This window comes from Rhinatrema bivittatum, chromosome 1 (genome assembly GCF_901001135.1).
Source record: "Rhinatrema bivittatum chromosome 1, aRhiBiv1.1, whole genome shotgun sequence".
Classification (NCBI taxonomy): Eukaryota; Metazoa; Chordata; class Amphibia; order Gymnophiona; family Rhinatrematidae; genus Rhinatrema; species Rhinatrema bivittatum.
The window spans coordinates 830,551,616-830,574,174 of record NC_042615.1 but is presented as its reverse complement, the minus strand read 5'-3'; the positions used below and the strand labels follow the sequence as shown (position 1 = coordinate 830,574,174).

Sequence of the window (22,559 nt, the reverse complement as noted above, 5' to 3'; positions counted from 1 at the left end):
ATCCTGGGATGGTAAACTTTAAAACTGGCGCGCGGGCACACATGTGTGCACCTTCCTTCTCCCGCGCCCAGGGACTCGGCTATTTTATAATTTACGTGTGCATGTGTGCGGATGTTATAAAATAGCCTGGTTGCACTAAATTTTAAAAGGGTGGATGCAAGTGCATGCAAATGCCGCTTCTACTGCGAAAATCAGGGGACTCCATCTCAGATTTTACCACTTCCTCCCCAGTTCCAGACCCCTCAGGATTTCTAGCCTTCACTCCCCCCGTTTATCCCCGACCCTTAAACCCTGCTGATCGGAATAACTTACATGGCAGGAGGCATCGGCACGCACACGTCTCAGCTTCACGCCCCCCAAAATGTGACCACAGCCACACCCTGCGCCTTTTTGAAAACTTCCAAAATGAGCGCGCTGCAGCATTTACGCGCCAATCTGGTCAGTTTTGAAAATGCCCTGGGCGCACGTGAGCTCGACATATTCATGCATCCCCTAATTAATGTGTGCAGCAAGCTTTTGAAATTCACTTTTTATGTTTTCGACCCCTTCCTGAGAGCCTACCCTGTTGATGAGTTTAGTATCATCCATAAAAAATTCAAACTTTTCCCAATATTCCCTCTGCAGTATTGCTTATGACATTTTTGAAAAGAACCTGTCCAAGGAACAATCCTTCTGCCTGCCATTCAACCTGTTTCTGACCCGAGCCAAGGGGGCTCAATTTTTTCGAGCCCCCTTGGCTTGAAAAAATCTATTTCAGTAAGGCCGATGCAATGGAAGTGTGCATCGGCCTTACTGAAATCCAAGTACACTGTGCAGCTATTCCCCCATTTTGGTGCTTTATCTTTGACTAGTAGTGCTATGGGTCCGGGTTCAGGCCCAGAAGAAGAAGAAGATTTCTCTTCTGGGCTCCCTGTCATTTCAAACCATGCTTCACACTCCAAGCTTACAATTGAGGTGGAGGACCTCCATGAAGTGCCAAACTGTCCAGAGAAGGAGCAAAGAAGCCACTAAGCATGGTGAAGGTAGGGAGAGTGACTCGCACCAGTGTCCAGCCATACAATTCAATCACGGGAGGAACATCCATTAGACAATAATTTACTTGGAGTCTAGAGATGGTGTTCAAATGAAAGTCTTTACGGTAACGGCTTTTTAAACAAGCATTTTATAAAGAGACTGGAGAATGAAAATATACAGGAATAGGCAGAATACCAGCACCCAGCACTATTCTAAGAATATGCATTTTAATAATCTATGAACTCTACATCACAATAAACGTAATTGTGAACACTATAAATATGATTTTTACCCGTGAACCGTACCTTACGGGTACACTTGGTCATGACCTACTTCCCTAAAAATCGATTGTCTAACGATTTATTGTAACTGAACCTTTTGTGGCACCTGATAGAATGTACTATAGTACACATCCACCTACATTAATTTATGTGCCTACATGTAAACCGTTGTGATGGTATTTAACTTAGCGACGGGATAGAAAAGAATTTAAATAAATAAATAAATAACTTAAAAAGGATGATCCAAGCCACAATTTCAAAAATCAAAAGAACATCAATATATAATGGCAATGAAGATTATCATTATTTTGTCCATCTTGAGTGCTAGCTCCCTTCTCTTGCACCAAATTCCATGGAGAAAATATCTTACCTATGCAGTGTGGGATACTTGGAATGGGGTTCCAGCAAAATGGTAATCAAAAGGTAGGAAAAGATCCCCAGATATAAAAACTGCAGGGTAACAGTCAAAAAGTGCAAAAAACATCCAAAACTCAACTGTGGTCAAAAGTCTTCAAATTCTTCCTCAACTGGGAAAATTCTCAATAGGGGTTAGCCCCTTGAGTCCTTCTATTAAAATGTCACAATTTCTTCTTACTCTTCCTTCTCTGGATTGCTCATGCAACAAGAATCTTTGCCCCAAATCCTCTGGGATAGAAGGGTAGCCCCTTCCTTTCAGACTGGTCAATTTCAAAATCCAAAAATCGTATTCAGAAACCCATCAATGTCCAACTGCAAAAAGTGATGAGCAGAGGCCCATCCAAGACACTAATCAATCTTCTCTTGAAACCCTGTGAAGAGCGTCAAGCACCCCCTCTCCTTCCTTAACATCCTGGGGGATCAAAAACCTCATTTTTTTTGTAGAAAAATTATTTCAGTGACAAAAAATGTAAGAAGTGTCTGTGAAAATGCAATCTTCAGTTACACAACTTGTTTTCTCTTTGTCATCCACATGCGACTGCCATCCTCGACACTGTAGCTGGTACTGCTGCTGCTGCCGCTAAAAATGAACCATCTAATGACAACAACGAAGAGGGGGTAAGTGTACGTGAGCAGCATTAAAAAACGGAGCAGGTAGAGAAACGCGTGGTTTTAAGATCCCTTTTTTCTTGCTATTATTATTACAAGCAAAGCTCAGGCTGTAAACATTTAACAAGGGAAGATCCCATCCCCGAGGCATCGATCCACACTCCCTGCCACCATGGCCTTGATTCACCACTGAACCCCTCGAACCTCTACCTCTACCTCCTCCGGGCCGCCTCTTCTTCTCACCCCCAATGCTCCTCTGTCCCTTGTTGCCTGCTCATGGTGCTCTCTAAGGAGGGCCCTGTGCCTGCAATCCAAATGTACCTGCCTCCTCCCTGCCCTGCACAGGGTGGTCATCATTTCCCAATGTATCCTTTATATTGCAGAGACATATATCCCTGCTGCTGCGACAAAAGCTCAACAAAATTAGATAAAGTAGCAATTTCAGAGGATACTTGGAAATAGTTCATTCCAGAATGTTCCATAATGAGTCCAAGGTGACTACTGGAGGCTTTAGCAGGCGGAGACTGTCCTCTCTAGATTCTACTGAAGTAAGTTAGCCCATCACAAGAGGCCACTATAATGTTTGCTGGTTGCATAGTAATCCCGCAACTGGCAGCACTCACCCCAGGATGCCAACGGCCTTGGAAGAGACAGGAACGCTGCCATGACGCCATCAGTGCCATTGATCCCCGTGTTCCCCTAGGCACACATACACGCATGGCGTGGCACCTTATGAAGGACTCGTGGCAGGAAGCCCGGCTGCTGGTGCGCATCGATGATGTCATACAGCTGCGCTCCATAGAATTAACTCAACACCAGGTCCTCCTGCTTGGTTGTAGTGCCTGTTGCTCCTGCCCCTGTTCCTGCTCCTGGTTTAGCTCCTTCAGGCTTTGTCCAGTCTCTCCTGCTTTCTCCTGCATGCCTTGCCCAGTCCAGCCCATTTTGCTCCTCTCTTGCCTGCTGCCCCCTGTCCCTTATCTGTCTTCGTTCGTTTGCTGCCTCCTCATCCTCTGTCCCGTCCTGACCTTGGCCTTGCCCCGGCCTCTCTCTTCCTGTCCACTCCAGGAACCCAAAGGCTCAACCTGTGGGAAAGGGGGCTGGTATAGGTGAAGCTCCAGTCTAGCCCCAGTCCAAGGGGCATTCGTCTGCTGCTGGTGTGGGCCTAGTGGGCTCTCCTGCTGGGCTGCATCCATCATGCCAGAGCACAAAGGTCCAGTATCCTTACAGGAACTCGTCTTTCCACATCAAATGTTTCCATTCAGCCCCAGACTCCACTGACATAATCTGAATTTTTCTTTCAGTCCCACAAGCTTGTTGATCTTGGACTCTGTTGCAATGTGGCCCCCAAATCAGCTGAGCAGATTCCAAGGTCCATCCGCTGGTGTCCGCTCTCCCATTGAGTTACAGAATCTCTCATAGCCCGGTACTAGGGTGGGGGGGGGGGGGCAGGCGTTAAAGATACTTCATGCTCAAACTGAACAACTGAGCTCCCATTCCCCTTAACTCCAACAGCCTCGCCGCACATAAACCAACCCAGTTTAAACAAGAGAGAGGCATGGATTTCCCTCTCTCTGATCCGCAGGACTTCTATTCTTCTATCAGCACCTGACTGACACCCAATGGCAGTGGTTGCAGATTTATTTTATGAAGGCCCCATAGGGCCAGCGATTGAGTCATTGCATGATTCTCTCCCAGGCTCCACCTCCTACACGCATGCCAGGCGAGGGTAGGGAAGGGGCCTCGGAGAGGAGCACACAACAAAATCTACCACTGCTGCTATGATCGGATCTTGGACAGGCTCCTGATTCAAGAATTAAAAAGGCAGTGGGGAGGAGAGGCTGGGATTAGAGGGCTCTGTATCCCTTCTACTGATCCGTGCAGTCTGATGCAAGGCTATCTTGGAAATAGTAAGAAAACATCACCTAAGCCCCATATAATGGCACAAACTGAGGCGGATGATTTGCACTGATTTTCCTGTAGGCACGGACGTCACTCGGCAGAGGGGATTCTTCCACTTTCCTTGGCCTTGGGTTTTGTGGTGTAGAGTAATACTTCCAAAGTTAAGACTGAATTTTATGAGTGTGGGTGAAATTAGAGAATCTTTTTGGATATTTAAATCCCCTTGAAAACGTCTCCTGCTGGTTATCAATGTAAAGGCTCCAGGAAGCAGTGGATGTGTCCTGTGGTTTTCTATCTTCTGGTGTATTCGGGAGCAGCCTCATCAAGTCATGGATATCCGTGGACATCCATGAGCCCTTATGCATGGACTTCTGATGGGGCTGGCTGTGGTCATCCTCTCACAATACCGATCTCCTATCCTTTTATGGCTCTGAATTTACAGTTCTACTTTCTAATCAGAAAAGAGGAATACAAATACCAGAAGGCATCGGGGAAATTCTGGGGGTGGAGACACATACAGTTGGCCTTAATACCTTGGGTTGAGTAATGTGTCATTAATGCAATAAGGCCTGGAATTACTAAGCCAAAATGTTATATTGTGGGAGGGCCGAAATCACCAGGAAGGGGGATGGTCATGTGATATGTATCCCCTCCCGGACAAAATGTCGCAGAGCTATCGGCATGCTCTTTTTGTCTCACGGAAAAAGTCTGTGTGACAAAAGAACATGGCCGAGGCTGCAAAATGCACGATGGCAACTCCCAGCGCATGTGTTGGAAAACCCAGCCGCAGATAGCCACGGCCGGGTCCCCCCTCTCTTACGAGCAGAAACTGGTGCTTTCCGCTGGCTTCCCCCCCTGCCGACCCGATCCGCGTCTGGGTCTTCCCGCAGCGTTCTCCCCACGAGGGAGACGCCTCCGATCTCTTCAGGGGACTCCACCCCTTAGGTGCGCCACGGTGGGGAACCTCGGCCCGTGCCCAAACCTGACATCACCCGCAGAGGCCTATATAAGGCCACGTCAGACCACTCTGCTTTGCCTTGGCAACAGGTCAACTCTCCGGAGAGGCTGGTTGCTGTTCCTGACTCCGCCTCTGTGTCCCTGCCTTCTCCAGCTCGTCCCAGTTCCTGCGGTTCCGCTCCTATTCCCGCACCTGTCCTGCAGTGAAAAGTTAAAAAAAGATAAAAGGCATCATGTGGCAACTCTCCCCCCCCCCCTTGATTTAAAATTCCCCATCCCTGGTCCAAAACAGCCCCCTTTATCTAAATCCCTCACTCCAAATATCTGCCCCTCAGCCCATTATCCCTGCCTTCTCAATAATAGTTAACCCAAGTAGGGACTGTCCCAACGCCAAAAAAGCCACCATGGTGGCCTAGTGGCCCCCACCCTGGACTCCCCCCAGAACCCGCTACCTTCAAAAGCTCATTGGTGTCAGTGGAGAGCCTGAGATGTCCCTTAGCTATGGGACAGGCTGGGCTGGGAGTGCTGTGCATTACTGTACAGACAGTGAATGATTCTCAGTCTGGGGTCAGAGTAATGGGACAGGCTGGGCTGGGAGTGCTGTGCATTACTGTACAGACAGTGAATGATTCTCAGTCTGGGGTCAGAGTAATGGGACAGGCTGGGCTGGGAGTGCTGTGCATTACTGTACAGACAGTGAATGATTCTCAGCCTGGGGGTCAGAGTAATGGGACAGGCTGGGCTGGGAGTGCTGTGCATTACTGTACAGACAGTGAATGATTCTCAGTCTGGGGTCAGAGTAATGGGACAGGCTGGGCTGGGAGTGCTGTGCATTACTGTACAGACAGTGAATGATTCTCAGCCTGGGGGTCAGAGTAATGGGACAGGCTGGGCTGGGAGTGCTGTGCATTACTGTACAGACAGTGAATGATTCTCAGTCTGGGGGTCAGAGTAATGGGACAGGCTGGGCTGGGAGTGCTGAGCATTACTGTACAGACAGTGAATGATTCTCAGTCTGGGGGTCAGAGTAATGGGACAGGCTGGGCTGGGAGTGCTGAGCATTACTGTACAGACAGTGAATGATTCTCAGCCTGGGGGTCAGAGTAATGGGACAGGCTGGGCTGGGAGTGCTGTGCATTACTGTACAGACAGTGAATGATTCTCAGCCTGGGGGTCAGAGTAATGGGACAGGCTGGGCTGGGAGGGCTGTGCATTACTGTACAGACAGTGAATGATTCTCAGTCTGGGGGTCAGAGTAATGGGACAGGCTGGGCTGGGAGTGCTGTGCATTACTGTACAGACAGTGAATGATTCTCAGCCTGGGGGTCAGAGTAATGGGACAGGCTGGGCTGGGAGTGCTGTGCATTACTGTACAGACAGTGAATGATTCTCAGCCTGGGGGTCAGAGTAATGGGACAGGCTGGGCTGGGAGTGCTGTGCATTACTGTACAGACAGTGAATGATTCTCAGTCGGGGGTCAGAGTAATGGGACAGGCTGGGCTGGGAGTGCTGAGCATTACTGTACAGACAGTGAATGATTCTCAGTCTGGGGGTCAGAGTAATGGGACAGGCTGGGCTGGGAGTGCTGTGCATTACTGTACAGACAGTGAATGATTCTCAGTCTGGGGGTCAGAGTAATGGGACAGGCTGGGCTGGGAGTGCTGAGCATTACTGTACAGACAGTGAATGATTCTCAGTCTGGGGGTCAGAGTAATGGGACAGGCTGGGCTGGGAGTGCTGAGCATTACTGTACAGACAGTGAATGATTCTCAGTCTGGGGGTCAGAGTAATGGGACAGGCTGGGCTGGGAGTGCTGTGCATTACGGTACAGACAGTGAATGATTCTCAGTCTGGGGTCAGAGTAATGGGACAGGCTGGGCTGGGAGTGCTGAGCATTACTGTACAGACAGTGAATGATTCTCAGTCTGGGGGTCAGAGTAATGGGACAGGCTGGGCTGGGAGTGCTGTGCATTACTGTACAGACAGTGAATGATTCTCAGTCTGGGGGTCAGAGTAATGGGACAGGCTGGGCTGGGAGTGCTGAGCATTACTGTACAGACAGTGAATGATTCTCAGTCTGGGGGTCAGAGTAATGGGACAGGCTGGGCTGGGAGTGCTGTGCATTACTGTACAGACAGTGAATGATTCTCAGTCTGGGGGTCAGAGTAATGGGACAGGCTGGGCTGGGAGTGCTGAGCATTACTGTACAGACAGTGAATGATTCTCAGTCTGGGGGTCAGAGTAATGGGACAGGCTGGGCTGGGAGTGCTGAGCATTACTGTACAGACAGTGAATGATTCTCAGTCTGGGGGTCAGAGTAATGGGACAGGCTGGGCTGGGAGTGCTGTGCATTACTGTACAGACAGTGAATGATTCTCAGTCTGGGGTCAGAGTAATGGGACAGGCTGGGCTGGGAGTGCTGAGCATTACTGTACAGACAGTGAATGATTCTCAGCCTGGGGGTCAGAGTAATGGGACAGGCTGGGCTGGGAGTGCTGTGCATTACTGTACAGACAGTGAATGATTCTCAGCCTGGGGGTCAGAGTAATGGGACAGGCTGGGCTGGGAGTGCTGAGCATTACTGTACAGACAGTGAATGATTCTCAGTCTGGGGGTCACAGTAATGGGACAGGCTGGGCTGGGAGTGCTGTGCATTACTGTACAGACAGTGAATGATTCTCAGTCTGGGGGTCAGAGTAATGGGACAGGCTGGGCTGGGAGTGCTGAGCATTACTGTACAGACAGTGAATGATTCTCAGTCTGGGGGTCAGAGTAATGGGACAGGCTGGGCTGGGAGTGCTGAGCATTACTGTACAGACAGTGAATGATGCTCAGCCTGGGGTCAGAGTAATGGGACAGGCTGGGCTGGGAGTGCTGAGCATTACTGTACAGACAGTGAATGATTCTCAGTCTGGGGGTCAGAGTAAGGGGACAGGCTGGGCTGGGAGTGCTGAGCATTACTGTACAGACAGTGAATGATTCTCAGTCTGGGGGTCAGAGTAATGGGACAGGCTGGGCTGGGAGTGCTGTGCATTACTGTACAGACAGTGAATGATTCTCAGTCTGGGGGTCAGAGTAATGGGACAGGCTGGGCTGGGAGTGCTGAGCATTACTGTACAGACAGTGAATGATTCTCAGTCTGGGGGTCAGAGTAATGGGACAGGCTGGGCTGGGAGTGCTGAGCATTACTGTACAGACAGTGAATGATTCTCAGTCTGGGGGTCAGAGTAATGGGACAGGCTGGGCTGGGAGTGCTGAGCATTACTGTACAGACAGTGAATGATGCTCAGCCTGGGGTCAGAGTAATGGGACAGGCTGGGCTGGGAGTGCTGTGCATTACTGTACAGACAGTGAATGATTCTCAGTCTGGGGTCAGAGTAATGGGACAGGCTGGGCTGGGAGTGCTGAGCATTACTGTACAGACAGTGAATGATTCTCAGTCTGGGGTCAGAGTAATGGGACAGGCTGGGCTGGGAGTGCTGTGCATTACTGTACAGACAGTGAATGATTCTCAGTCTGGGGGTCAGAGTAATGGGACAGGCTGGGCTGGGAGTGCTGAGCATTACTGTACAGACAGTGAATGATTCTCAGTCTGGGGTCAGAGTAATGGGACAGGCTGGGCTGGGAGTGCTGTGCATTACTGTACAGACAGTGAATGATTCTCAGCCTGGGGGTCAGAGTAATGGGACAGGCTGGGCTGGGAGTGCTGAGCATTACTGTACAGACAGTGAATGATTCTCAGCCTGGGGGTCAGAGTAATGGGACAGGCTGGGCTGGGAGTGCTGTGCATTACTGTACAGACAGTGAATGATTCTCAGCCTGGGGGTCAGAGTAATGGGACAGGCTGGGCTGGGAGTGCTGTGCATTACTGTACAGACAGTGAATGATTCTCAGCCTGGGGGTCAGAGTAATGGGACAGGCTGGGCTGGGAGTGCTGTGCATTACTGTACAGACAGTGAATGATTCTCAGTCTGGGGGTCAGAGTAATGGGACAGGCTGGGCTGGGAGTGCTGTGCATTACTGTACAGACAGTGAATGATTCTCAGTCTGGGGGTCAGAGTAATGGGACAGGCTGGGCTGGGAGTGCTGTGCATTACTGTACAGACAGTGAATGATTCTCAGTCTGGGGTCAGAGTAATGGGACAGGCTGGGCTGGGAGTGCTGTGCATTACTGTACAGACAGTGAATGATTCTCAGCCTGGGGGTCAGAGTAATGGGACAGGCTGGGCTGGGAGTGCTGAGCATTACTGTACAGACAGTGAATGATGCTCAGCCTGGGGTCAGAGTAATGGGACAGGCTGGGCTGGGAGTGCTGTGCATTACTGTACAGACAGTGAATGATTCTCAGCCTGGGGGTCAGAGTAATGGGACAGGCTGGGCTGGGAGTGCTGTGCATTACTGTACAGACAGTGAATGATTCTCAGCCTGGGGTCAGAGTAATGGGACAGGCTGGGCTGGGAGTGCTGAGCATTACTGTACAGACAGTGAATGATTCTCAGTCTGGGGGTCAGAGTAATGGGACAGGCTGGGCTGGGAGTGCTGTGCATTACTGTACAGACAGTGAATGATTCTCAGCCTGGGGGTCAGAGTAATGGGACAGGCTGGGCTGGGAGTGCTGAGCATTACTGTACAGACAGTGAATGATTCTCAGCCTGGGGGTCAGAGTAATGGGACAGGCTGGGCTGGGAGTGCTGAGCATTACTGTACAGACAGTGAATGATTCTCAGTCTGGGGGTCAGAGTAATGGGACAGGCTGGGCTGGGAGTGCTGTGCATTACTGTACAGACAGTGAATGATTCTCAGCCTGGGGGTCAGAGTAATGGGACAGGCTGGGCTGGGAGTGCTGTGCATTACTGTACAGACAGTGAATGATTCTCAGCCTGGGGGTCAGAGTAATGGGACAGGCTGGGCTGGGAGTGCTGTGCATTACTGTACAGACAGTGAATGATTCTCAGTCTGGGGTCAGAGTAATGGGACAGGCTGGGCTGGGAGTGCTGAGCATTACTGTACAGACAGTGAATGATTCTCAGTCTGGGGGTCAGAGTAATGGGACAGGCTGGGCTGGGAGTGCTGTGCATTACTGTACAGACAGTGAATGATTCTCAGCCTGGGGGTCAGAGTAATGGGACAGGCTGGGCTGGGAGTGCTGAGCATTACTGTACAGACAGTGAATGATTCTCAGTCTGGGGGTCAGAGTAATGGGACAGGCTGGGCTGGGAGTGCTGTGCATTACTGTACAGACAGTGAATGATTCTCAGCCTGGGGGTCAGAGTAATGGGACAGGCTGGGCTGGGAGTGCTGTGCATTACTGTACAGACAGTGAATGATTCTCAGCCTGGGGGTCAGAGTAATGGGACAGGCTGGGCTGGGAGTGCTGTGCATTACTGTACAGACAGTGAATGATTCTCAGTCTGGGGTCAGAGTAATGGGACAGGCTGGGCTGGGAGTGCTGAGCATTACTGTACAGACAGTGAATGATTCTCAGTCTGGGGGTCAGAGTAATGGGACAGGCTGGGCTGGGAGTGCTGTGCATTACTGTACAGACAGTGAATGATTCTCAGCCTGGGGTCAGAGTAATGGGACAGGCTGGGCTGGGAGTGCTGTGCATTACTGTACAGACAGTGAATGATTCTCAGCCTGGGGGTCAGAGTAATGGGACAGGCTGGGCTGGGAGTGCTGAGCATTACTGTACAGACAGTGAATGATTCTCAGTCTGGGGGTCAGAGTAATGGGACAGGCTGGGCTGGGAGTGCTGTGCATTACTGTACAGACAGTGAATGATTCTCAGTCTGGGGGTCAGAGTAATGGGACAGGCTGGGCTGGGAGTGCTGAGCATTACTGTACAGACAGTGAATGATTCTCAGCCTGGGGGTCAGAGTAATGGGACAGGCTGGGCTGGGAGTGCTGAGCATTACTATACAGACAGTGAATGATTCTCAGCCTGGGGGTCAGAGTAATGGGACAGGCTGGGCTGGGAGTGCTGAGCATTACTGTACAGACAGTGAATGATTCTCAGTCTGGGGGTCAGAGTAATGGGACAGGCTGGGCTGGGAGTGCTGTGCATTACTGTACAGACAGTGAATGATTCTCAGCCTGGGGGTCAGAGTAATGGGACAGGCTGGGCTGGGAGTGCTGTGCATTACTGTACAGACAGTGAATGATTCTCAGTCTGGGGGTCAGAGTAATGGGACAGGCTGGGCTGGGAGTGCTGAGCATTACTGTACAGACAGTGAATGATTCTCAGCCTGGGGTCAGAGTAATGGGACAGGCTGGGCTGGGAGTGCTGTGCATTACTGTACAGACAGTGAATGATTCTCAGTCTGGGGGTCAGAGTAATGGGACAGGCTGGGCTGGGAGTGCTGTGCATTACTGTACAGACAGTGAATGATTCTCAGTCTGGGGGTCAGAGTAATGGGACAGGCTGGGCTGGGAGTGCTGTGCATTACTGTACAGACAGTGAATGATTCTCAGCCTGGGGGTCAGAGTAATGGGACAGGCTGGGCTGGGAGTGCTGAGCATTACTGTACAGACAGTGAATGATTCTCAGCCTGGGGGTCAGAGTAATGGGACAGGCTGGGCTGGGAGTGCTGTGCATTACTGTACAGACAGTGAATGATTCTCAGTCTGGGGTCAGAGTAATGGGACAGTCTGGGCTGGGAGTGCTGTGCATTACTGTACAGACAGTGAATGATTCTCAGCCTGGGGGTCAGAGTAATGGGACGGGCTGGGAGTGCTGAGCATTACTGTACAGACAGTGAATGATTCTCAGCCTGGGGGTCAGAGTAATGGGACAGGCTGGGCTGGGAGTGCTGTGCATTACTGTACAGACAGTGAATGATTCTCAGCCTGGGGGTCAGAGTAATGGGACAGGCTGGGCTGGGAGTGCTGAGCATTACTGTACAGACAGTGAATGATTCTCAGCCTGGGGGTCAGAGTAATGGGACAGGCTGGGCTGGGAGTGCTGAGCATTACTGTACAGACAGTGAATGATTCTCAGCCTGGGGGTCAGAGTAATGGGACAGTCTGGGCTGGGAGTGCTGTGCATTACTGTACAGACAGTGAATGATTCTCAGCCTGGGGTCAGAGTAATGGGACAGGCTGGGCTGGGAGTGCTGTGCATTACTGTACAGACAGTGAATGATTCTCAGCCTGGGGGTCAGAGTAATGGGACAGGCTGGGCTGGGAGTGCTGAGCATTACTGTACAGACAGTGAATGATTCTCAGTCTGGGGTCAGAGTAATGGGACAGGCTGGGCTGGGAGTGCTGAGCATTACTGTACAGACAGTGAATGATTCTCAGTCTGGGGGTCAGAGTAATGGGACAGGCTGGGCTGGGAGTGCTGTGCATTACTGTACAGACAGTGAATGATTCTCAGCCTGGGGGTCAGAGTAATGGGACAGGCTGGGCTGGGAGTGCTGAGCATTACTGTACAGACAGTGAATGATTCTCAGCCTGGGGGTCAGAGTAATGGGACAGGCTGGGCTGGGAGTGCTGAGCATTACTGTACAGACAGTGAATGATTCTCAGTCTGGGGGTCAGAGTAATGGGACAGGCTGGGCTGGGAGTGCTGTGCATTACTGTACAGACAGTGAATGATTCTCAGCCTGGGGGTCAGAGTAATGGGACAGGCTGGGCTGGGAGTGCTGTGCATTACTGTACAGACAGTGAATGATTCTCAGCCTGGGGGTCAGAGTAATGGGACAGGCTGGGCTGGGAGTGCTGTGCATTACTGTACAGACAGTGAATGATTCTCAGTCTGGGGTCAGAGTAATGGGACAGGCTGGGCTGGGAGTGCTGAGCATTACTGTACAGACAGTGAATGATTCTCAGTCTGGGGGTCAGAGTAATGGGACAGGCTGGGCTGGGAGTGCTGTGCATTACTGTACAGACAGTGAATGATTCTCAGCCTGGGGGTCAGAGTAATGGGACAGGCTGGGCTGGGAGTGCTGAGCATTACTGTACAGACAGTGAATGATTCTCAGTCTGGGGGGTCAGAGTAATGGGACAGGCTGGGCTGGGAGTGCTGTGCATTACTGTACAGACAGTGAATGATTCTCAGCCTGGGGGTCAGAGTAATGGGACAGGCTGGGCTGGGAGTGCTGTGCATTACTGTACAGACAGTGAATGATTCTCAGCCTGGGGGTCAGAGTAATGGGACAGGCTGGGCTGGGAGTGCTGTGCATTACTGTACAGACAGTGAATGATTCTCAGTCTGGGGTCAGAGTAATGGGACAGGCTGGGCTGGGAGTGCTGAGCATTACTGTACAGACAGTGAATGATTCTCAGTCTGGGGGTCAGAGTAATGGGACAGGCTGGGCTGGGAGTGCTGTGCATTACTGTACAGACAGTGAATGATTCTCAGCCTGGGGTCAGAGTAATGGGACAGGCTGGGCTGGGAGTGCTGTGCATTACTGTACAGACAGTGAATGATTCTCAGCCTGGAGGTCAGAGTAATGGGACAGGCTGGGCTGGGAGTGCTGAGCATTACTGTACAGACAGTGAATGATTCTCAGTCTGGGGGTCAGAGTAATGGGACAGGCTGGGCTGGGAGTGCTGTGCATTACTGTACAGACAGTGAATGATTCTCAGTCTGGGGGTCAGAGTAATGGGACAGGCTGGGCTGGGAGTGCTGAGCATTACTGTACAGACAGTGAATGATTCTCAGCCTGGGGGTCAGAGTAATGGGACAGGCTGGGCTGGGAGTGCTGAGCATTACTATACAGACAGTGAATGATTCTCAGCCTGGGGGTCAGAGTAATGGGACAGGCTGGGCTGGGAGTGCTGAGCATTACTGTACAGACAGTGAATGATTCTCAGTCTGGGGGTCAGAGTAATGGGACAGGCTGGGCTGGGAGTGCTGTGCATTACTGTACAGACAGTGAATGATTCTCAGCCTGGGGGTCAGAGTAATGGGACAGGCTGGGCTGGGAGTGCTGTGCATTACTGTACAGACAGTGAATGATTCTCAGTCTGGGGGTCAGAGTAATGGGACAGGCTGGGCTGGGAGTGCTGAGCATTACTGTACAGACAGTGAATGATTCTCAGCCTGGGGTCAGAGTGATGGGACAGGCTGGGCTGGGAGTGCTGTGCATTACTGTACAGACAGTGAATGATTCTCAGTCTGGGGGTCAGAGTAATGGGACAGGCTGGGCTGGGAGTGCTGTGCATTACTGTACAGACAGTGAATGATTCTCAGTCTGGGGGTCAGAGTAATGGGACAGGCTGGGCTGGGAGTGCTGTGCATTACTGTACAGACAGTGAATGATTCTCAGCCTGGGGGTCAGAGTAATGGGACAGGCTGGGCTGGGAGTGCTGAGCATTACTGTACAGACAGTGAATGATTCTCAGCCTGGGGGTCAGAGTAATGGGACAGGCTGGGCTGGGAGTGCTGAGCATTACTGTACAGACAGTGAATGATTCTCAGTCTGGGGTCAGAGTAATGGGACAGTCTGGGCTGGGAGTGCTGTGCATTACTGTACAGACAGTGAATGATTCTCAGCCTGGGGGTCAGAGTAATGGGACGGGCTGGGAGTGCTGAGCATTACTGTACAGACAGTGAATGATTCTCAGCCTGGGGGTCAGAGTAATGGGACAGGCTGGGCTGGGAGTGCTGTGCATTACTGTACAGACAGTGAATGATTCTCAGCCTGGGGGTCAGAGTAATGGGACAGGCTGGGCTGGGAGTGCTGAGCATTACTGTACAGACAGTGAATGATTCTCAGCCTGGGGGTCAGAGTAATGGGACAGGCTGGGCTGGGAGTGCTGAGCATTACTGTACAGACAGTGAATGATTCTCAGCCTGGGGGTCAGAGTAATGGGACAGTCTGGGCTGGGAGTGCTGTGCATTACTGTACAGACAGTGAATGATTCTCAGCCTGGGGGTCAGAGTAATGGGACAGGCTGGGCTGGGAGTGCTGAGCATTACTGTACAGACAGTGAATGATTCTCAGCCTGGGGGTCAGAGTAATGGGACAGGCTGGGCTGGGAGTGCTGTGCATTACTGTACAGACAGTGAATGATTCTCAGTCTGGGGTCAGAGTAATGGGACAGGCTGGGCTGGGAGTGCTGAGCATTACTGTACAGACAGTGAATGATTCTCAGTCTGGGGTCAGAGTAATGGGACAGGCTGGGCTGGGAGTGCTGTGCATTACTGTACAGACAGTGAATGATTCTCAGTCTGGGGGTCAGAGTAATGGGACAGGCTGGGCTGGGAGTGCTGTGCATTACTGTACAGACAGTGAATGATTCTCAGCCTGGGGGTCAGAGTAATGGGACAGGCTGGGCTGGGAGTGCTGTGCATTACTGTACAGACAGTGAATGATTCTCAGTCTGGGGGTCAGAGTAATGGGACAGGCTGGGCTGGGAGTGCTGAGCATTACTGTACAGACAGTGAATGATTCTCAGCCTGGGGGTCAGAGTAATGGGACAGGCTGGGCTGGGAGTGCTGTGCATTACTGTACAGACAGTGAATGATTCTCAGTCTGGGGGTCAGAGTAATGGGACAGGCTGGGCTGGGAGTGCTGTGCATTACTGTACAGACAGTGAATGATTCTCAGTCTGGGGTCAGAGTAATGGGACAGGCTGGGCTGGGAGTGCTGAGCATTACTGTACAGACAGTGAATGATTCTCAGCCTGGGGTCAGAGTAATGGGACAGGCTGGGCTGGGAGTGCTGTGCATTACTGTACAGACAGTGAATGATTCTCAGCCTGGGGGTCAGAGTAATGGGACAGGCTGGGCTGGGAGTGCTGAGCATTACCGTACAGACAGTGAATGATTCTCAGGCTGGGGGGCAGAGTAATGGGACAGGCTGTGCTGGGAGTGCTGTGCATTACTGTACAGACAGTGAATGATTCTCAGTCTGGGGGTCAGAGTAATGGGACAGGCTGGGCTGGGAGTGCTGTGCATTACTGTACAGACAGTGAATGATTCTCAGCCTGGGGGTCAGAGTAATGGGACAGGCTGTGCTGGGAGTGCTGTGCATTACTGTACAGACAGTGAATGATTCTCAGCCTGGGGGTCACAGTAATGGGACAGGCTGGGCTGGGAGTGCTGAGCATTACTGTACAGACAGTGAATGATTCTCAGCCTGGGGGTCAGAGTAATGGGACAGGCTGGGCTGGGAGTGCTGTGCATTACTGTACAGACAGTGAATGATTCTCAGTCTGGGGGTCACAGTAATGGGACAGGCTGGGCTGGGAGTGCTGAGCATTACTGTACAGACAGTGAATGATTCTCAGTCTGGGGGTCAGAGTAATGGGACAGGCTGGGCTGGGAGTGCTGAGCATTACTGTACAGACAGTGAATGATTCTCAGTCTGGGGGTCAGAGTAATGGGACAGGCTGGGCTGGGAGTGCTGAGCATTACTGTACAGACAGTGAATGATTCTCAGTCTGGGGGTCAGAGTAATGGGACAGGCTGGGCTGGGAGTGCTGAGCATTACTGTACAGACAGTGAATGATTCTCAGTCTGGGGGTCAGAGTAATGGGACAGGCTGGGCTGGGAGTGCTGAGCATTACTGTACAGACAGTGAATGATTCTCAGTCTGGGGTCAGAGTAATGGGACAGGCTGGGCTGGGAGTGCTGTGCATTACTGTACAGACAGTGAATGATTCTCAGCCTGGGGGTCAGAGTAATGGGACAGGCTGGGCTGGGAGTGCTGTGCATTACTGTACAGACAGTGAATGATTCTCAGTCTGGGGGTCAGAGTAATGGGACAGGCTGGGCTGGGAGTGCTGAGCATTACTGTACAGACAGTGAATGATTCTCAGCCTGGGGGTCAGAGTAATGGGACAGGCTGGGCTGGGAGTGCTGAGCATTACTGTACAGACAGTGAATGATTCTCAGTCTGGGGGTCAGAGTAATGGGACAGGCTGGGCTGGGAGTGCTGAGCATTACTGTACAGACAGTGAATGATTCTCAGTCTGGGGGTCAGAGTAATGGGACAGGCTGGGCTGGGAGTGCTGAGCATTACTGTACAGACAGTGAATGATTCTCAGCCTGGGGTCAGAGTAATGGGACAGGCTGGGCTGGGAGTGCTGTGCATTACTGTACAGACAGTGAATGATTCTCAGCCTGGGGGTCAGAGTAATGGGACAGGCTGGGCTGGGAGTGCTGAGCATTACTGTACAGACAGTGAATGATTCTCAGTCTGGGGGTCAGAGTAATGGGACAGGCTGGGCTGGGAGTGCTGAGCATTACTGTACAGACAGTGAATGATTCTCAGTCTGGGGGTCAGAGTAATGGGACAGGCTGGGCTGGGAGTGCTGTGCATTACTGTACAGACAGTGAATGATTCTCAGCCTGGGGGTCAGAGTAATGGGACAGGCTGGGCTGGGAGTGCTGTGCATTACTGTACAGACAGTGAATGATTCTCAGTCTGGGGTCAGAGTAATGGGACAGGCTGGGCTGGGAGTGCTGAGCATTACTGTACAGACAGTGAATGATTCTCAGTCTGGGGGTCAGAGTAATGGGACAGGCTGGGCTGGGAGTGCTGAGCATTACTGTACAGACAGTGAATGATTCTCAGCCTGGGGTTCAGAGGGGGTCCTCCTTGTTTCTGTAATTATTACTTACACATTTTCTTAATAAAGTAGGTTTTGAATTGAGGGACTATATAAATAAGTCAGAGTGTAACTCTGTGAGGGTCAGAGATTTCCTATTAGTTTATATTTTATGGGAGGGGGTCCTCCTTGTTTCTTTAGATGTAACTTACACATTTTCTTACTGAAGTAGATTTTAAATGGAAAACACAAAATTGTCTGCTCTGTTTGCCATCGCAGGATGCAGCTTCTCTTACCCACAGAGGGGGAGGCAAATGTCAGCCCCCACTTTTACCCAGCTAAAGGGTCCGTAAAATCATTTGAAATTGCCCTCAGGATTCAGGCCTGGAATGATTTAGAGATGATAAAGTCTGTCTGTGTTTGGGTATTAGTTTTATATTTATCCTGCTATATCCTGGTTTGGTAATTTGGGGGAACTCTGAGATGTACATTTTTCTCTTACCCTGCAGTTTCCTCCTGCTCCATTGGGTCTCCCGCTCAGTTGGAAGCAGGGAGGGACTCCTGATGCCATGAGCCCTCATTCACAATTACCCCAGGATCTTCCTCTGTTTTATAATCCCCAACCCCTGCTGTGCTCCTCATCACATCCAGTGTTATCACTGCAGAGGAAGTCCTGGCCCGAGACCTTGCACCCGGGCTCCTTCGGGGACCCAGCAATGATGGACATTAAAATCCGGCCACAAGGGGTCAAGCGGCAGTATGAGACCCGGGGTCACTTGAAGAATGGACCTTTCCTCTCCACCCTTTCCCCTGCCTGTGCAGCTTCCCGAGCCCCAGACAACCTGGAGAGCTGAAGGCACAACCCAAGGGTGGCTCAAGTTGTTCATTTTAATCATTTCCGTTTCTATTTCTTTCAGCGTTCCATTGAAATTAAAGGTGAGGTAAGAACAATTTACTATATGACAAATCGTTTCAGAAACTGTGGTATGAGTTAAACACAAGCATAACATTCGTTTTTTTGTGTTATTCGTGCTAAATGTGCTTGTGCATGTCTGTGTACGTGTCGGTGTGTTCATTGATCTCTGCTTTGTCTTTCCCTAGCTCTCTAGATATATATTAAGGGGCAGATTTTATAACACCTCACACAGTGGTAAAGTCTGCATGCAGGTTGTACCTGCAGACTTTACTGGGTATTTTTTAAAGCAAATATACATCCAGAAATTCCCTTTAAAAATATTGACCGAGTACACCCCTTTTACAATGCACATGGCAGAATGCAACATGAGCTTGTAGATTTACTTACAGGCACACTTTTTAAATCAAAACACCCATGTATAAATTCCAACTCTGCCTTCAGGAACCCCACTCTGCAGTATGTGTAATCTGCTCTACCTGCATTCATTTCCACAAACTGAGCCCCACGTATGTATGTACAGGGTTCAGTGAACGTGAAACAGGATTCTGATCTGCGTTTACACAAAGTGAGCTCCAGACTATTTTAGTACCACCATTTAGAAAAATACAGAAATGTGATGGCAGAAAAAAGAGCCTACAGCCATCCACACCAACTGATTCAGTTTTACAATTCCTACCACTCCATCAGAATTCTCCTGTGCTTTCCTGAATTCTAGTCTCCACCACCTCCTCAGGGAGGCCATTCCATGCATCCATTATCCTCTCTGTATAGAACTAAGTCCTTAAATTACTCCTGAATCTACCACCTCATGCCAGGAGCCTCCATTCCAATGAAAGAGGCTCGCCTCCTGTTCATGGAAACCTTGGAGGTATTTAAACATCTGGTCAATTTTCTCAGTGGAAAAGGGTAAACAGTGGAGTGCCTCAGGGATCTGTACTGGGACCCTTACTTTTCAATATATTTATAAATGATCTGGAAAGGAATACGACGAGTGAGGTAATCAAATTTGCGGATGATACAAAATTGTTCAGAGTAGTTAAATCACAAGTGGATTGTGATAAATTACAGGAGGATCTTGCAAGACTGGAAGATTGGGCATCCAAATGGCAGATGAAATTTATGTGGACAAGTGCAAGGTGTTGCATGAAGGGAAAAATAAACCTTGCTGTAGTTACACGATGTTAGGTTCCTTATTAGGAGCTATCACCCAGGAAAAAGATCTAGGCATCATAGTGGATAATACTTTAAAATCGTCGGCTCAGTGTGCTGCGGCAGTCAAAAAAGCAAACAGAATGTTAGGAATTATTAGGAAGGGAATGGTTAATAGAATGGAAAATGTCATAATACCTCCATATCGCTCCATGGTGAGACAGCACCTTGAATACTGTGTACAATTCTGGTCGCCACATCTCAAAAAAGATATAGTTGCGATGGAGAAGGTACAGAGAAGGGTGACCAAAATGATAAGGGGAATGGAACAGCTCCCCTATGAGGAAAGGCTGAAGGGGTTAGGGCTGTTCAGCTTGGAGAAGAGACGGCTGAGGGGGATATGATAGAGGTCTTTAAGATCATGAGAGGTCTTGAACGAGTAGATGTGACTCGGTTATTTACACTTTCGAATAATAGAAGGACTAGGGGGCATTCCATGAAGTTAGCAAGTAGCACATTTAAGACTAATCAGAGAAAATTCTTTTTCACTCAACGCACAATAAAGAATAGCCAACCAGATCGCAGCAGGGAAGAGTCAAGTAAAAAAATCTCCATTCCAACTCATTATTCAGCCCCTTAGGTGCAACAGTATCTAAAATATAAATCCATTTTTGTTCCTTCCTAATCAGGATGTCAGAGTAGTTACCCCTCCGCAAGGGGGGACGGACTACATCAAGAACAAAATATTTTAGATCTAACAAGGAATGGGATGACTGGCACCAATGATCAAGCAGGGGGGCATTTTCCCGATGGTTCTTAATGTTAGAGCGATGCTCTATGATCCGAGTTTTAATCATTCGAGATGTCTTGCCGACATATAATTTCGGACATGGGCTACTAATTACATAGACCAGCCCTGAGGATGTACAGTCTGAAGAACCATATAACAAAAATGTTCTCTTTGAGGTCGGGTGTGTAAAGGACGACATAGTGGATGTCAGAGGCCACACAGAGCAATGGCCACAGGGCTTATGTCCTCCTACAGCTTGAGGTTATGTGCTATCAGGTCGGTGTCCAGAGTGGACCCACATATCCCAGAGGTTTTTGCCTCTATGGTAGGTAAACCGAAGTGAGCTATTAAATGTGTTAGTGAGTGAGAGGGAAACCCAATGCTCACGTATATTGGTAATTGTGCCGCTCAAAGTGGAAAAAGGAAGAATACAATTAACAGAATTGTCCATAGAGTGGTTCTGTGGTAAAAAAAAAAAGCAGGTCTCGATTCACATATAACGCACGTTTAAAAGCTTTCCTCAAAACTTTTGAAGGGTACCCACTTTCACTAAACCAAGCAGTCATTTGCTTAGCTTATAGTATGAACTCCGTCCTAGAGGAACACAGGCAGCGATATCTGTGGTGATATTGTTCTTGAGGTGCCGCGGGTGACAGCTGTCAAAAGGGTATTACGGTCTGTTTCTTTACAGTAAATAGAAGTAAAGAAACCTTCACTGCAAAGAGAAACTGAAAAGAAAGCCTTAAGTTTAAACATCCTGAAGAATTAATATAGATGAACTTGTTAATCAAAGTCATTATATGTCACTGTAGGGACAAAAGAGAGTCCCTTTTCCAACACCCTGACTTCAATAGCTGATAAGGGTCGGGATGACAAATTAAATACAATATCAGGTTTAACAAAATTTACTGCCATGGATCTTGCTGTTGGCATGTGGCCCGTGTGACTCGTTGTGACTATTGGGGTACAGTCTAACCATGTAATCGAAGATTTCAAAAGTTTCTATGCGACTGAACTGGGTCTAAAAAAGAGGGAGGCGCAGATGAATAAGATGACATTGTAGATGGAACAAGGTTTCCAGGTGGAAGTAATGCTGTAGACACTGTCCGTTCTTCCCGGTTTATGAGGGACCCCCTTCCTCCCCTGATGAGTCGTATGAAGACAATTTAGACCCAGTTCAGTCACATCGTAACTTTCGAAATTCTTAATCACGGGGACGGACTGTATCCCAGCAGTCACAATGAGTCATACGGGCCACACGCCAACAGCAAGATCCGTGGCAGTAAATTTTATTAATCTGATTTTGTGTTTAATTTGTCATCCCGACCCTTATCAGCTATTGAAGTCAGGGTGTTGGAAAAGGGACACTTTTTTTTGTCCCTACAGTGACATATAATGACTTTGATGTACACGTTCATCTATACCGATTCTTCAGGATATTGAAACTTAAGGCTTTCTTTTCTGATGCTCTTACGTCCCAAGATGGTTCATTGGTTTACACTAAATCCAGATGAATCCCTCCGGGCCCTGCGGACCCGTCTGTAGTTGTATTTGAAAATTTGGTTCTGAAATTGAAAACTTAAGATCTGATCAGGGCTATATTTTTCATAACTTATCTAGGGAGGAAAGGATAGCCATAAGATCGCTGGCAGATGATCCAAACATAGTAATTAAGCCTGCAGATAAGGGTGGGGGCATTGTGATTTTGAATAAATCATATTATGAGGAGGAAGTCACACGCCAACTGAGTGATATTTCATTCTACTGCCCCTTACCCCATGATCCCACAAGTACGCTAAAGAACACTATCAAATCACTGATACAAGAGGCAGTTGATCGTAAATATATTACTACCCGAGAAGCCCAATTTTTAGTGGCTGAATTTCCAGTGATCCCGGTGTTTGCATCCTGCCTAAGATCCATAAGTCTCTTCAAAATCCACCAGGCCACCCCATAGTGTCATGGATCAGGTCACTATTAGAACCACTAGAAACATTGTCTAAATTTGGAGACCTTTTGTAACCAT

General features: G+C 49.4%; 1 long non-coding RNA gene across 2 annotated transcripts in view; it reads left to right on the top strand.

Annotated features, from left to right (window-relative positions):
* The window catches only part of LOC115079387, an 86,882-nt gene that overhangs the window by 47,125 nt on the left and 17,198 nt on the right, over positions 1 to 22,559 (top strand). For both annotated transcript variants that reach the window (XR_003853276.1, XR_003853277.1), the window contains exons 3-4: positions 2,272 to 2,330; positions 18,596 to 18,619. This is a non-coding gene — a long non-coding RNA (uncharacterized LOC115079387). The remainder of the gene's footprint in view (positions 1 to 2,271; positions 2,331 to 18,595; positions 18,620 to 22,559) is intronic.